Below are 17,598 nucleotides of genomic sequence, written 5' to 3' on the forward strand. Positions count from 1 at the left end.
CGTTATTCTTACCCGCATGCGTATAGGACACAGGGCTGGACCCTCCGTTGTGTCGTGCTTGTAATGTTCTTTTAAGCATCCAACACATTCTCGTTGAATGTGTCGATCTTGCTTACCTCCGGCAGACTTTTAACCTTTCCGGCTGTTTGTCATCGCTCTTGGGTGTTGACAGCAGTATTTTATCACATGTTTTTAGTCTTTTGCGAATAGCTGGACTCTTCCACCGTCTGTAAGGAGGTTTTTAGTTTGTTCTGACTTTTTAATGTGTTGTGTTTGTCTCGTGCAGGTCTTTTTAAAACCTTGCACTTTTAGTTTTTCCCAAGGGGATCTTTACACCCGTTTTTTAAGTTCTCAGTCAGAAATTTAGATAAGGGATATTTTCCCGTATACATAGAAGGGTGCGAAATGGCCTTAAGTGCCGACGCACCCAGAAATTTTAACTCAATTCCAATTCCAATAGGGCATTAATTTTACAACTCAAGGAACAATTAAATCTGCCTTCCTATTAAAGAGTAATATTACCAAGTAACTAATATTTATTATAAGCTTAATGGATAAAGCTTAGTTAAACGTTATTTATTTTAATTAATTACTTTAATAAAGCTAAGCTAAAGACAGTAGAAGTAGTTTATTGTTTCTAACAACAATCTTCTCCAAGGCCAATTGATACTATGGTCTATTTTGGCCAAAATGAAGCTATAATTTCACATCTTCTGGTGGATTTAGCTAATTTCTAGGTGTAGGAAATTGTGTAATAATGCTAGTAATTCTAAATCCTCGTACTATGATGATTAATACAATTTTTGTACTAGGATTATTAATATTAGTAGACTATTTTAGTCAAAATTAAGGTAACTAACTAACTCTCTAGCCTTCCTAAACCCAAAGGTTCGTGGCTGCAGCAACACAGGCCTTCCATCTGTCTCTATTTTGAGCAAGATCTATATACTCTTTTCTATCCCTACCGATTTCCGTTAGGTCCATGTCAACGTTGTCCCTCCATCTTCGTCTTGGCCTTCCTACAGGTCTCTTACCATCAGGTTTCCCAACAAGAATCCTGCAAACACTTCTTTCCTCTCTCATTCATGTCACATGACCTGCCCACCTTGATTTAATTATTCTAATAATATCTGGACATGAATACGAATTATGTAGTTCTAAATAAAGGGTGCGGCAGAAATAGTTAGACGATGTTTTTTTGCAAAATTATTACTTTAATGAACTTTTATTAAAAAAACATTTATATGCCAAGATTTTACATACAAAAGCATTACATATGGTAATTACTTCTTGAAAATTATTTCACTGAGGTGTGCACCATGGGTAGTCAAACACTCAGCGCACTCACAGCTCGTTGCACCATGTTGAGCGGGGTTTGTTGGATTGCAAGTTGAATTGAGTCACGCAAATCCTGTAATGTTGCAGGTTTATTTGCATACACTACTTGCTTCAAGTAACCCCATAGGAAGAAGTCACATGCCGATAGATCCGGCGAGCGTGCAGGTCAAGGAACATTGCCGCGACGAGAGATAACTCTTCCAGGAAACATCCTCCCAAGAATGTTGATTGAAGCATTTGCTGTGTGTGACGTGGCTCCGTCTTGTTGAAACCACGCCGTCTCAGTTCTGGGAGAACGAAGTTTTCGAGCATGACCACATATCGAGCGCACGTGACAGTTACAGTGTCACCATCCTCGTTGTCGAAAAAGTATGGTCCAATAATTCCATCAAAAGAGACACCACACCAGTAGTGGGAAAGTACCTATTATAAACCCGAGAAAGGAAGAGCCCCCCTCGAGCAGATTTGCTTACACTTAAAACAAGCTCAACATGCCCATATGAGCTTTTTGCTCAAGTGTGGAACCCTGCCTAATCCAAGATTTTTGTAAAAATGCCCTTATGGATTCCATGAGAAAGGAAGAGCCTCCTCAGATTGATTTGCCTATACTTATAAAAGGCACTTCTGTGAGATTGTTGTCCATAAACTTGTCAAAAATATGGCCCTCTTGTGCCCACACTTAAAACATGGCCACCCACACCCATACACACCTACACCCACCCACACCCACCCACACATATTTACTTCCGGTCCACTTCCGGTCCACTTCCGGTTTGCCTACTTCCGGTCCACTTGTGGCCAAGTTGTGGCTTATTTCTGCTTTTTTATCCAGCATAGAGTTTTGATTTGAATCCCAAGAAATTGTATATAAATACCAAAGCCAAAAATATTAAGTGTATATACACATACACATACACACACACACACAAAGGACAGTGTTGAACCCAACTGATATTTTTATCCAGCATAGAGTTTTGATTTGAATCCCAAGAAATTGTATATAAATACCAAAGCCAAAAATGTTAAGTGTATATACACATACACATACACACACACACACAAAGGACAGTGTTGAACCCAACTGATATTTTTATCCAGCATAGAGTTTTGATTTGAATCCCAAGAAATTGTATATAAATACCAAAGCCAAAAATATTAAGTGTATATACACATACACATACACACACACACACAAAGGACAGTGTTGAACCCAACTGATATTTTTATCCAGCATAGAGTTTTGATTTGAATCCCAAGAAATTGTATATAAATACCAAAGCCAAAAATATTAAGTGTATATACACATACACATACACACACACACACAAAGGACAGTGTTGAACCCAACTGATATTTTTATCCAGCATAGAGTTTTGAATTGAATCCCAAGAAATTGTATATAAATACCAAAGCCAAAAATATTAAGTGTATACACACATACACATACACACACACACAAAGGACAGTGTTGAACCCAACTGATATTTTTATCCAGCATAAAGTTTTGAATTGAAACCCAGGAAATTGTATATAATAAACAACAACAAAAATGCCGAATCAAAAATATTGTAATCAATGCAATAAAAATATATTTAGCTCTAATTGGGCCAGACACCAAAAGATTTGTAACCCAGACAAATACAGAACTCCCACAAAAATATGCCCCAAATGCAATAGAAAATACAGCATGCAATACTTCACATATACACATAAAGATACTTGCTCTGCACAATCATCAACACAACCATCTACATCTGGTCTGAAAAGAAAGCACGAAGCACCTGTTAATGCTGGACCAGCAAAGCAGCCACGCCATGCACCCATCCATAGCAGTTTTAATGCCCAACTTAGGGATTACCGGTTTGTATCAGAGCCAAGATGTGGCATTGAGAATTTCTTGAACAGTATAAATTCTAATCTCCAGGCAATTCTTAATGCACAAAATGGGTCTTATAAGCTCTCCCTCAAATTGTATACACAATATAAGAAACCAAATGGCACAAAATTTATACACCCCCACGTAACAGAAACTGTACCGGTATATTCAAATGCAAATTCAGACAAAATAATAAGCAGATTGATGGATCAACTGAATATCAAACACTCTGAATTTGCAGCAAAAGAGTCAGGATGGAGCCTATGCGGTTCTCCACACAAGTTATATGTTAATATTTCTGAATTCAGCCCATTACAAGGATCTACATATCTGCCATTACCTGCTAATATCAAAAACAAAAGAGCCGTGGTCAATATTGAAAATACCGACCAGAAATGCTTTTTGTGGTGTATATTAGCTGTTTTGTTTCCAGTTTCAAGGCATCCTGAGAGAATAAGTTATTACAAACAGCATGAACATCTTTTTGACGATGCAATAAAGGGTATAGAATATCCAATGTCTGTTCAGAATATTGATAAATTTGAAAAAAGGGCCAAGCATATCAATGGCAAACAATTATCTATTAATGTATTTACTTGTTCCACTGGCAATTGCTTGATAGATCCTCTCAGAATCAGTACACTTGATGATGAATCTGCAATTCCGATTGATCTGCTCTTAATTGAAAAGGATGGCACATATCATTATACTCTGATACACAGTCTTGAAGCTTTAGTGAGAATACAACTAGACAAATCCAATACAATATTCAAGTTGTGCAGAAGATGCTTAACTGTATTTGATGGTAAAAAAATAATAAAAGGGGTTCGTGAAAAAAATGCAGAAATTGCTAAAAACAAGTTAATTGAGCATCTGAAATACTGTGGCAACCATAAACCTGTTCATATGGTAATGCCAATGCCAAGTGAAAATTGCAAATTCAAAAAGAATGAAGCCTTGTTGGAACACCCAGCATATATTGTCTGTGATTTTGAATCGAATGTCAAACCTCTTGCAACCTGCAATCCAGATCCCGAGGAATCTTCAAGTACACCATACCAGCTACATGAACCTTCCAGCTTTTGTTATACAGTTATACAGGATGGTGTAGCTAGTGAGCCACACTTATACTTGGGACCAAATGCCATCAAAATATTTGCACATAGAATAGAAAATGTGTGCCGTGACATAGCATCTAACATCTTATTAAAATCAAAACCTATGTTGCCTTTAACAGAGAAACAGATTGAAGATTTCAACAATGCAGAAAAATGCCCGGTATGTGATTCTGAATTTTCAGATACAAATATCAAGGTGAAACACCATTCTCATACAGATGGTCGATATAAACAGGCCCTGTGTAATAGCTGTAATATTCAGATCAAGAGACCAAGATTTGTCCCCATATTTTGCCATGGAGCATCCAATTATGATTTCCATCATCTGATCAGGTACGAGGGGTTTGAGAAGCAGAATTTAAATATTTTAGCTGAAAATGATGAGAAATATATATCTATTAGCAAGATAATTAAAGTTGATGGTGTTCCTATTCACATAAGATTTCTTGATTCTTACAGATTTTTATCTGCTAGCCTGGCTACACTGACCACTCAATTACCTGATGATCAATTAAAAATCACACGTGCCTCGTTTCCAAATCAGGACCTGAAATTAATTAGGCGGAAGGGTGTATATCCATATGACTATGTTACAGATTTTTCTAAATTTGATGAGTGTTCCCTGCCACCACAACAAGCATTTTACAGCAAAATCAGAGGATCTGGAATCACTGATGAAGATTATCACCATGCCCAGTTGATGTGGAACAATTTAAAATGCAAGACATTTGGTGATTATCACATGGCATATTTGAAACTTGATGTCACCCTCTTAGCTGATGTATTGCAGGCATTCAGAAAATCTTCTATGCAAAATTATGGACTGGACCCAGTGTATTTTTACAGTGCCCCGGGCCTAGCATGGGCCGCAACGTTTTTGAACACCAAAAAGCAATTTGATCTAATCCAAGATCAAGATATGTATCTGTTTATGGAGAAAGGTATAAGAGGAGGGATGGTGCAATGTTCCCAGAGATATGCCAGAGCAAATAACAAATATATTCCTGATTATGATCCAGCACGGCCATCAAATTATATACTTTATGTGGATGCAAACAGCCTCTATGGTCATGCCATGATGAAAAAACTGCCATATGCAGAGCTTGAATGGGTTGAAGATTTCAATATTGAGGATCTTAAGAATTATGATGACAGTGACTATGGCCTCTTCTTAGAGGTTGATCTGATAATTCCAGATCATATGCACAATAAATTTTCTGATCTGCCCCCAATTCCCGAGGTTCAGTGCTCACCTGGCTCTAAACAGAAGAAGCTCATGATGACTCTGGAGCCGAAACAGGGTTATGTTACATATTACAAAAACCTCCAGTTCCTGATGAAACATGGTGTTCAAGTAACCAAAGTTATAAAAGTCTTAAGGTTCAGGCACTCAGAATGGTTGAAACCATACATTGATACAAACACGGAGCTTCGAACATCTGCAAAGAGCCAATTTGATAAGGGCTTGTTTAAATTGATGGTGAATTCAGTGTATGGCAAAACTATTGAAAATGTCAGAAAACATACCGATGTTAAAATAATTACTGACCACAGCCTGAGCAAAAAATTGGTTGCAAAGCCCAACTTCAATTACAGAAGAATTTATGATGAGCACATGGCACTTTTCAACATGATGAAAACAAAGATCAAATTTGATAAACCTATTTATGTAGGGGCTGTGATATTGGAATTGTCCAAATTACATATGTTAACATTGTATTATGATGTGCTGAAACCTTTTTATGGTGATCGTGTAAAATTATTGTACATGGACACGGATAGTTTTATTCTTGATATTCAAACAGAAGATGTTTATCAAGATATGTCACAGCCTGAATTGTTTCAATACTTTGATACCAGTGAACATACAAGAATTCAACCCCACAACAAAAAGGTGCCTGGCAAGTTAAAAGATGAGACACTTGGTGATGTTATTGTGGAATTTGCTGGGTTAAGTGCCAAGGTGTACAGTTTTAAAACATGTAGTGCTGTTGTCAAAAAAGCCAAGGGTATTGGCAAAGTAACTGTGGAAAAAGATCTTGAATTTGAAGATTATAAAAATTGCATCAAATCCCAGAATTCAATCAGAACATCAGAATCCAGAATTCAGAGTGAGGATCACTTGTTGACTTCAAATGTTGTAAGAAAAGTGGCCCTGGACCCACATGATGATAAGAGATGCATTTTATCATGTGACATACATACTTTACCTTGGGGGCATTGTGATTTGAAAAATGGCAAACAATGCCCAATTACAGAGCATGATTTGAAATAAATAAACATGCCTATGAACTTATTTGGGTTCAAAAAACAGGCTAATATGGAGCTGCCAACACCACAACCCTCTCCTGATATGCTGTCTAAACTGAGTGGCTTGTTAATTATTCATCTGAACAGCATATTTACAGATAATGATGATGAAACAGGTAAAAAATTGTACATATTTAACAATAATTTAAATCATTACCAATTACCTGTAGGTGGGCAATTGCAATTTATTACAACCCCTGAGGGTGATGTCAAGATTTCAGTAGGGAGAAATATTTATAGAATTAAGCACTCAAACATGATTTCTGGCACTGTTTATACTGTTTCTGCTGGTGACTGCTTATATATTGAGGTCCCTGGATCATATGACAAGCTTATACCTTTCTTTATAGAATTAAGAATCAGATACTCTATAATAAATAACCATTAAAACAAAAATGCCTAATGATATATTTGGCCATACAAGACATGAAGATCACAGTGATGAGATTCTGATGCTTGATGTCAGAGTCAAGAAATTAAGAAGTGATTTACAAGCTTTACAAACCACACTCAATGCCAGTCTTCAATTAGAAATTACAAATTTGCAATCACAATGCATGGACCCTCTTCTTAAAATTGATTCTGAACTCAAAGTGCTGCTTCAGAAATATACTGATTTGGCAACATTAGATAATTTTCAAAGTTTAGAAGAAGCTGTAGCAGCTCTTCAAGCCAAATTTAAGACCCAGGCCACCAATTCTGAGCAATTGAAACAACAATTGGAAGAGCAAATAAATAATGTCCAGACACAGCTCCAAACAATTGTCAAAAGCATAAAATCACAAGAAGATTTTGATCTAGTGATTTCCACTCTAAAAGAACAGATTCAGTCACTCCAGATACCTAATCTGGATCCCCTGCACAATGCCATAGCCGAGGTTAAAGAAAAAATTGAGACACTTGAAAATTTTATGAACAACTTGCCATCTTCTGATGCTTTGAATGCAATAACTCGGAGTGTTACAAACATCAAGCTGCAACTTGAAACATATGAAGATTTTGGAAAAATTCAAAGTACCATAACCCATCTTGAAGGTACAATAGCAGCAGTGCAAAATGATTTGGCAAATGTACTAGAATCTCGCCTGCCCGGTATTGTAGACACACTTGTCAGTGTCCAGCACCAAATCACAAAGCTTGAAAACCTCAACACTGAATCTGAGCTATCTCATTTTCATCACTTGATCGATGATATTCAAACAAAACTTGAAATTTTACAACAATCCACACCCACTCAGGCAGATATAGCCCTGCTCCAAAATGCTATGCAAAATGTGGCTGATGCTTCTGAATTAAACAATGTAAAATTGGCACTTGAATTTTTACAAAATACAGTATCAAATCTGCCTACATCACAGGAACTTAAAAATATTAAGAGGGCAGTGAATCGCATATTGAAATCAGAAGATATCAAGAATATCCAGACAGAGATCAAACATCTCACTCAGACAGTAACCACTCTACCAACCAATCAACATATTAATGAACTGCATGCCCTGTTTGAGGATATCAGAAGACAGGTCCATGATCTTACTGCTCAAAATTCAAAATTGGCAGTTGTTGAAAATTTGCAACAAATTGTAGCTAATATCAAGCAACAGCTAGGGACCATGGAATCCAATCAAGCAAATGCTCTGTCTGTTTTTGCCACCCAGCTTCAAGAGATTGTGCAACAATACAAGAGACTTGCTGTGGACATAAAAATCAAGCCAGGCCATGATGATGTTGTTAGGACCATCAATGAGCACCTTGAATCTGTAACAAGCAGATTGCTTACAGCAGAAAAAGAAATAACAGGCATAATCGAGAATCCAAAACATTCAGTAATTCTTGAATTGTACAGCATCCCCAACAAAGAATATGATTCACCGTTTACACCAGGTGGCAAAATATATATGCTGTCCCCTGCACAATTTTATTACCAGTTTTTTGTTGGGGGCACACTGAGACCAATCAAGATCAAATATTGGCTTCAACCACAGGCACACCACTACCCCACCTTATCAATAACAAATGCTGACAACAAACCAAAAATCACCAGTGTAGAGTTGGAGGATTTTACAGACCCCAATACATTAGAAACAGCCTATACTGAAGATGATGGCTCTCTGGAATTTAAAATACAAATAGGAGACAAATTATATTTAGAAAATCCTGCAGTATCAGCTGCTGAACATCCTATAGTTGCAATATTCTTGTTTACATATTATGTCTAGACAAATTATTGTTGATGAATTACACAGACAGGCCCGACATAATTTTAAGAGACTGCCAGTAGTCACAAAGGGCATAGATGATTTATGGCAGAGCGACTTGATTGAGTTGGCAACTGGACAGTTGAAAAACTTAGACAAAATCAACAAGGGCTACAAGTATCTACTCACTGTAATAGACACATTTTCAAAATTTGCCTGGGCTCTGCCACTCAAATCCAAGACTGGAAAATGTGTTACAGAAGCCTTCAGGACAATCATCAATCAGAGTGGAAGATCACCGCGCTATTTGCAAACAGATAATGGCAAAGAATTCTATAATTCTGTGTTTCAACAATTTATTAAAAGCCAGTCAATACAACATTACTCGAGTTACAGTGACCTCAAAGCCTCAATTGTAGAGAGATTCAACAGAACCCTAAAAAATCTTATGTATAAACAATTTACCCTCCAAGGAAATTATAAATGGATTAATATTCTTCCAGAACTTCTACATAAATATAACAACTCGGTCCATTCCACAATCAACATGAAACCCTCTGAAGTAACTTCATCTGATGAGCAAGAATTGATCAGGACTGTTTGTTATCCTAGATACCAGCCAACAACAAGAAAGGCCAAATACAGGGTGGGTGATCAAGTAAGAATCAGCAAATATAAGCACTTATTCAAAAGAGGCTTTACAAGAAACTGGAGCACTGAATTATTTACAGTAGTTCAAGTTAAACCTGGGACCCTTAACACATATATAATAAAAGATCACCGAGGAGAAATTCTCAAAGGCAGATTCTATGAACAAGAGCTCAGCAAAACTAAACAGCCTGACACATATCTCATAGAAAAAATCATCCGCAGAAAAGGCAACAAGTTATTTGTCAAATGGCTGGGTCATCCGGAAAACAGCTGGATCGATGCAGACAAAATAATAATATGAGCACCTGGGATGTTATAAAAAGGCTGCCAGAACCTGAACAACAGAATAAGAGAAATGGCAAGTTGCTGCCTGATAATATTAGGTGTCTTATTGTTGGGCCATCTGCTTGTGGTAAAACTACACTAATGGTTGATAATTTTTTATTGGCACCCAACTGGTTAGACTGGAAAAACAGGCACTTGTATGTTTTTTCTAAGAGCTTGGAACAATTAAAATATCAGCAGCTGATGAAGCTATATGATGGATTGGATATTGCCACTTTTGAACCAGATGTTAAGCCACTTCACGAATGTCTCGATAATTCTGTTGTTGTGTTTGATGACATTATATTGGATAATCAAAACAAGGTTAGAAATTTCTTTACACAGGGCCGACACAAAAACATCGATTGCTTCTACCTGGCACAGACTTTTTCTAAAATACCGAAGCAGCTGATCCGAGACAACAGCAATTTTATATGTGTGTTTCATCAAGATCATACCAACCTCAAACACATACATGATGAATATGTAGGTGGGGACTTGAGCTACAATGATTTTTCCAAGTTTTGCAGTGGGTGCTGGAACCAGGACAGTTATGGGTTTGTCACAATTGATATGACAAGAACACCTAATAGTGGCAAATACAGAAATAAAATCAACGATTTTCTAGACGTAGAGACGTATATAAACAACCATGAAACGACCAATCATTGATGATCTTAAGTTGAGAGATTATCTTGTAAAAAGATTTAAGGGATGGAAATCAGAGAACCGGGGAATTTATGAAAAACACAAACAAACAGAACAGCCTGTCATTGATGCTATTAATAATTTAGGTAAGAATATCAAAACTGTTACAGAGCAAAATCAAGATTTGATCACAGAGCTTGTACCTGTAGCTGCAAGGAACATATTAGATTATCCATTCACCCCACTTTCCAGTATTCATACACCTAGTCCTGTTGCTCCTAGAAGAATTGAAGCTACTCAGGATCCTATTGAATTGGGTCTTCTTGCTCAAAAATATTTAAGCACACCTAAAGACAACAAAGATGAGGTCTTTGGCTTATATGCCGACACAGAGCTTGATGGCAGCATCATTCATAGAATTGGCAATTTCAGAGTAACTTTTATGGGGGATGATCTGATTGTTTATTCAGAATCTCGTCTCGGAGAAAAAGGTGCTTTTGTTAAGTACCCCGGCACACCTGGATTGTGGGAACTGATGACTAGGAAAAGGCCTGGCAGCTATACAGATCAAGATTATGATTATTACAAAGAAATATTAATAAAATCAGATGCTCTATACCAGAACAATGATCCTACACAAAAAAGAGTCAAGTCTAGCAGTGGGGCAAAATACAATAATTTAATCAAGCCCATATGGTCACAGATCAAGACTGGCAGTGGAATCAAACAATACAACACCCTGCCCAAAGAATTTGTGTGGGTTGATGATGTCAGGAAACTTGTAGATAGGTTGCTGGTGATAGCTGGGGAGGAAAATGCTGGGAACCACAATTTTTACAATGAAAAGGTTGGAATTATGGACATGATAAGCACAAAATTGTCTAATTTTATAGTGAATGACACTAAGGGGATTGGATATCTCATAAAAATTATTAATACTCTACCACCTAAATTTTGGAATATTTCTGAGGGTCGGGGACTGGTTAATGACATTATAAACAAGCTGCCATTTGAACTACACATTCCAGGCTATCAGTATTGTGGTCCAGGCACAAAATTGGATCATAGATTAAACAGAGGTGATCCTGGTGTAAATCCCCTAGATGCTGCTTGTAGAGACCATGACATAGCATACAACACACATACTGATCTTGACAAGAGACATGTTGCAGACAAGAAATTAGAAGAGGCTGCATTTGGTAGATTTGTAAGCAAAGATGCATCTTTGAGTGAAAAAATAGCAGCATTGGGAACCACCATAGCTATGAGCACCAAACAAAAACTGGGGTGGGGGTTGTGAATATGTATATAATAAACCTACGATGAAGGCCAAGGGTGTTATGTATCAAATACCTTATGCAGGTCTCAAATCTCTTAAAACTATTGATAGTCTTTTAACCAAAAAGCAGCGCAAGAAAAAAAGCTCTTGTCTTGCAAAGGGACATGGTATGAAATTGTTGCTTAGCACCCCCCAATTAAAAAAATTACAGCAATCAAGAAAAAAATCACATGTGGGGGGATTCATATTTACTATCCCGGCCATCTTAGCTGCTCTCGGGGCTGTTGGGAGCTTGGCTGGGGGATCAGCTGCCATAGCAAAAACAGTAATAGATGCCAAGAAGAATAGGGCAGAATTAGATGAGCAGAGGCGCCATAACCTGGCCATGGAGAAAAAAGGCAAAGGTGTTAAGAGAGCCATGAGTAAGTTTAAAAAAAACAAGAGCCGCTTACAAACCAAGATATTGAAGCTTTAATCAAGCCACTGGGCATCAAACGTTTTAGAGGTGTGTACATGTCTGATTCTTTGCCAGAACAACCACTCAACAAAGAGTGTGGCATTGTTAATTTGGATGAGTACAAAAATCAGGGCACTCACTGGATTTGTTATCTTAAATATTTAAACAATGAGGCATTTGTGTTTGATTCATTTGGAGGTGTTCCACCTGAAAATTTAGTAAAATATCTAAAATCAGCTAATCTTTATTACAATAATGCCCGTCTTCAAAACTTCAAAGATGTTAATTGCGGACATTTGTGTTTATCTGTTCTTAGATATATGTCTCAAATAAATAAACCATCAATTGAAAATTTTCAAAAGGCCTTGTGGTATTTAAAACATCATGGGGGTATTCCATCTCACCAGCCAAAATTCAATATTGAAACTCAAATTGCATGATGATATAGTGTATCCCAAAACAATAGCTCTCAGAGCATTTTACGGCATGTACCTGATCCCTAATATTACGCACCACAACAACAAAATTGCAGTAGGGGATCAAAAAATTGTCATCACTCCAGGGCAGTAAAATCTATCCACTCTAAATGCTCAATTACCCAGAGGTGTAGTGTTAAGTCAAAATTCTGTCACTCACAGAGTAGAGATTGTATCTGCTACAGAAACAGTGGATCTGGGTACTATAGGAGAGCTGTTAGGCTTTGAGAACAACACAAAACTCGAACCGGCCATCAAACACACTGCTATGAATATACCCAAATTCTTAGCCATAGAGACTCTGAATATTCACTGCAATGTGGCTGAGGGTATGATCACCAAATCAAATGGCATAGGCACTCACAAACAAACTGGCATCATTGCAACATTCAAACCTAATTCCGAATTTATGGAGCCAATCATCTACAATCCATCCCCAACATTATATTTTCCTGTGTGCCATAATAGAATAGATTACATTGAATTGATGGTCACTAATGAAAAAGAAGAATTAGTTGATTTTGCTGGAGCCACAACAACTGCAATCATAGAGATTAACATTTAAATAAAAATACATACAATGGAAAATATTGAGAGTTATGAGCTACAATCATTCCCCCCAAACAGGAGGACATTTGCAAATTTAAATCAACCCAACACAGAGATTGAGGTTGATCTTGATGTAGGGGATGGCTTTATACACCCCCACAGAGCAGATCTATACATCAAATTTGATGTTGTAAAGCTCGATGGAACAGATTATCCGGCAAATTCAAACATAAGATTGGTAGACAATTTTGTGCCGCATCTGTTCTCTGAAATTGAGATCAGAAAGCATGGCGTTGTTATAAACAGAGTGGATTATCCCGGCATTACCTCCACAGCTTTGGCCACACTAAAATTATCCAAAACCGAGGCTTCTTACTACAAAATCGGTGGATTTGAGGCTGGTGATAAGATATTAACCAAGAACCATACTGTATTGTTTCCTATGCGCCTGTTGCCAGGATTCTTCTCGGATTACAAAGAAATTATGTGGAAGGGTGGTTTAAGAATCACATTTAGAAGAGCTGCAAATGATAATAATGCTTTGATGAGGTACAGCGCAATAAACCCTGCAGGAGAAGCTTTGCCCAATACCCTACCTGATGCAGGCAAATGCATTATTCAGACTATGGAGTTAAGAATCCCAGTTGTTGAATATGAGGCCAGTTACGCTCTTAAATACAAAGCTGATATAATAAAAAATCCACAGATTCCTCTGCAATTTTACACATATCAATCTGTACAGAAGCCTGCATCTGGCACATATTATGAGTTTGATGCCACAAATTCATTCTCCAGCATACAATACGACATGCCTGATTTTGTGGTGGTACTGTTTCAGACTGGGAGACACAACAATCAGGAAAAAAATTCGAGTAAATTTGATAACTGCAACATCAAGAATATATATCTTAAAAATGGCAGAAATGAGGTATTTCCTAGAGAAAATTTCAATTTAGACATGTCCAAGGATGATTTCCTCAAATTATATGAGGCTTTTTCGGCTTTCAAACGTGTCACTACTGGCAATACTGACATGTATTACACACCAGATGAATTCAAAGCACGGAGGCCCATGTTTGTAATCAACACTTCAAAAAGGAAACAAGTTGTGGTGAATGACAGGACAAACATTAAAATTATCTGTGAATTCCATGAGGCTTTACCCGATGACACCATATGTAGTGTCATTCTCATAGGGGAAAAATCATATGTTTATGATGTAAGAAATGAGAGAGTCACGGAGCAATTCTAGAAGAATTACATTATTTTAATATTAGATATATAAGTTGGGCCTGGTGTCCATTTGAACTCAAACCGGAAGTGGACCGGAAGTAGACCGGAAGTGGACCGGAAGTGGACCGGAAGTAGACCGGAAGTGGACCGGAAGTAAATATGTGTGGGTGGGTGTGGGTGGGTGTAGGTGTGTATGGGTGTGGGTGGCCTAGTTTTAGGTATGGGCACAAGAGGGCCATATTTTTGACAAGTTTATGGACAACAATCTCACAGAAGTGCCTTTTGTAAGTATAAGCAAATCAATCTGAGGAGGCTCTTCCTTTCTCATGGAATCCATAAGGGCATTTTTACAAAAATCTTGGATTAGGCAGGGTTCCACACTTGAGCAAAAAGCTCATATGGGCATGTTGAGCTTGTTTTAAGTGTAAGCAAATCTGCTCGAGGGGGGCTCTTCCTTTCTCGGGTTTATAATAGGTACTTTCCCACTACTGTTACTTTAGGGCTATGAAGGGGCACTTCATGCAGCAACCTTGGATTTTTTTTGCCCATTAACGGCAATTATGCTTATTCACACAACCATTAATGTGGAAATGAGCCTCGTCTGACATGATTAACCTGTGCAGAAAGTTAGGGTTCTCATTAGTCATTTGTAACACCCAATTACAGAAGTGAATGCATTCATTGAAATCTTGAGGGAGTAACTTGTGAATCATCTGAATTTTGAATGGGTGGAAGTGTAGGTCCTGTTGTAATATTCGCCGCACACTCCTATCTGAAATGCCAAGTGACACAGCATGCCTACGAGCTTTGACCAGAATTTGAATTTAAAATTTTGGGAGCGTCAGCACTTAGGCTATTTTGCTCCCGTCACAGTATACGGGGGCCAGCCCTTACCTCTACAAATAGCAACTCTAACGTTGCATAACTAAAAAATTTAAAATGTTCTGACTTCTGTTAAAAGCTGAGGCTGTAAAGGGGCACTCAGCACACATAAGGACAAAAGAACAGGACAATACAAACAAAATTATACTGGCCATGGGGCCAGTCGCCAGAGCCTCGTTAGTCTTAAGTCCAGGGTGCACTAACGTGGAAGTGAGGTTGACATTTGGGTGTACTACGTGGAAGATCACCCCTTACACCCCAGCATGCCTACGAGCTGAACGCCTCGGACTTTGTTCCAATGCCTCTCGAACCATCTCTATGTTTCCTGGTGTCCTCACTGTACGATGACGACCTGGGGATTTCTTTGATGTTGCAGACGCCGAAGCTCGGAAATTCTTCACCCAATTAAGAATAGTTTGTTGTGTCGGTACTTGTCCATTTCTACCAATGTTAAAATGACGCCTGAACTTACGCTGCGTAATTGTTGCAGAGTCTTTGTTCTTCAAAAAACACCCCACAGCGAAAGCGCGATGTTCGTTCGGCCAACGCTCCATGTCTACTGACGGAAGGATTACGTAATACTTAACATACGGCGCATGCGCAATGAACATTCGACCAAAACTACATGCATACAAAATGCTTTGAACCACTTTACAAAACCAAACCAACAATGAACACTTTATTTATCGGGATACGTTTCTACGTTCATTTTACATCGTCTAACTATTTCTGCCGCACCCTTTATGTAACCTTTTCCACTAACCTGTCTCCTCATCCCTTTTAGGTCCAAATATTTTCCTAACGATCTTATTTACAAATACTCTCAATTTATGTTCCTCTTTCAATGTAAGGGACCCAGTTTCACACCCATATAATACTACAGGCAAAATTACTGTTTTGTATATTTAACTTTTAGTTCCTTAGATGTTAAACGAGAAGACAAAAGTTTATGAAGAGAGAAGTAACATGCATTTCCTGAATTAAGCCTACTTTTTATTTCCTCTTTAATATAATTTTCATTTGTTAATATTACTCCTAAGTATTTTAATTTAGAAACTGGTTCAAACGAGTTGTTACCAATAATTAGATTTTGATTATTACCTAACACTTGGTTTCGGCCTGTAAGCATATATTTAGTTTTCTCTTTGTTAACTTCCAAACCTATCTCTTTAGCAGTTTTGAAAAATATTTCAGCATTATTCTTAATTGTATTCACATCATCCCCCAGTAAGTCTACATCATCTGCATATGCTAACAACTGAGTCACACCATTTAATTTTAGTCCTTCTTTAGTTTCTTTTACCTTCCTAACAGCATATTCTAAGGCAAAATTAAAGATGGATTAAAATGGAGATAATGCATCTCCTTGTTTTAACCCATCATGAATTGTAAATTTGTCAGACATATTAATACCCACACGAATTTTACTTTCTGTTTCACTGGTGCATATTTTTATCATACTAACAAGTTTCTTAGGTATTCCAAACTCTACTAATATATTATATAATTTATCTCTTTTGACCGAATCATATGCTTTTTTGAAATCAATGAATAGCTGATGGACATTTTGATTATATTCCCATTTTTTTTCAAGTGTCTGTCTGATGTGAAGAATTTGATCTGTAGTTGATCTGTTACGTTTAAATCCACATTGATAATCACCTATAATTTCATTAGCATATTGGGTTAGTCTTGTTAAAAGAATGTTAGATAATATTTTATATGTTCTTGAGTAGAGAAAGTCCATGGTAATTATTGCAGTTCATTTTATCACCTTTTTTAAACACATGAACAATTATGGATTCTTTCCACTGTTGAGGGATTTCTTCTTTATTCCATATTAAACAAATTAATTTATGAATTTGACATATTACCGAATTTCCACCATATTTAATTAACTCAGCTGGTATTAAATTAATGCCAGTAGTGTGTTTTGTGGTACAACCAGTGCCACTTACAAGTGTACAAATGATGAGCTCATATAATTAAACAGCCCGATTTGCCCACACTTAAAATTATGCCAAGATGCCCCTTATTCCCCAATTCTCCAAGTGTAATATGCTCTTAATTCTAAGAATTTTCAATCCTAGTGTACAAATGATGAGCCCCCTCAGATTGATTTGCTTACACTTATAAAAGGCACTTCTGTGAGATTGTTGTCCATAAATTTGTTAAAAATATGCCCCTCTTGATATTTTTTTTGCCCACACCTAAAACTAAGCCCCCTCACCCACACCCACCCATACACCCACCCATACACAC

The sequence above is a fragment of the Lepisma saccharinum genome, chromosome 12 (assembly GCF_977018435.1).
Source record: "Lepisma saccharinum chromosome 12, izLepSacc3.1, whole genome shotgun sequence".
NCBI lineage: Eukaryota > Metazoa > Arthropoda > Insecta > Zygentoma > Lepismatidae > Lepisma > Lepisma saccharinum.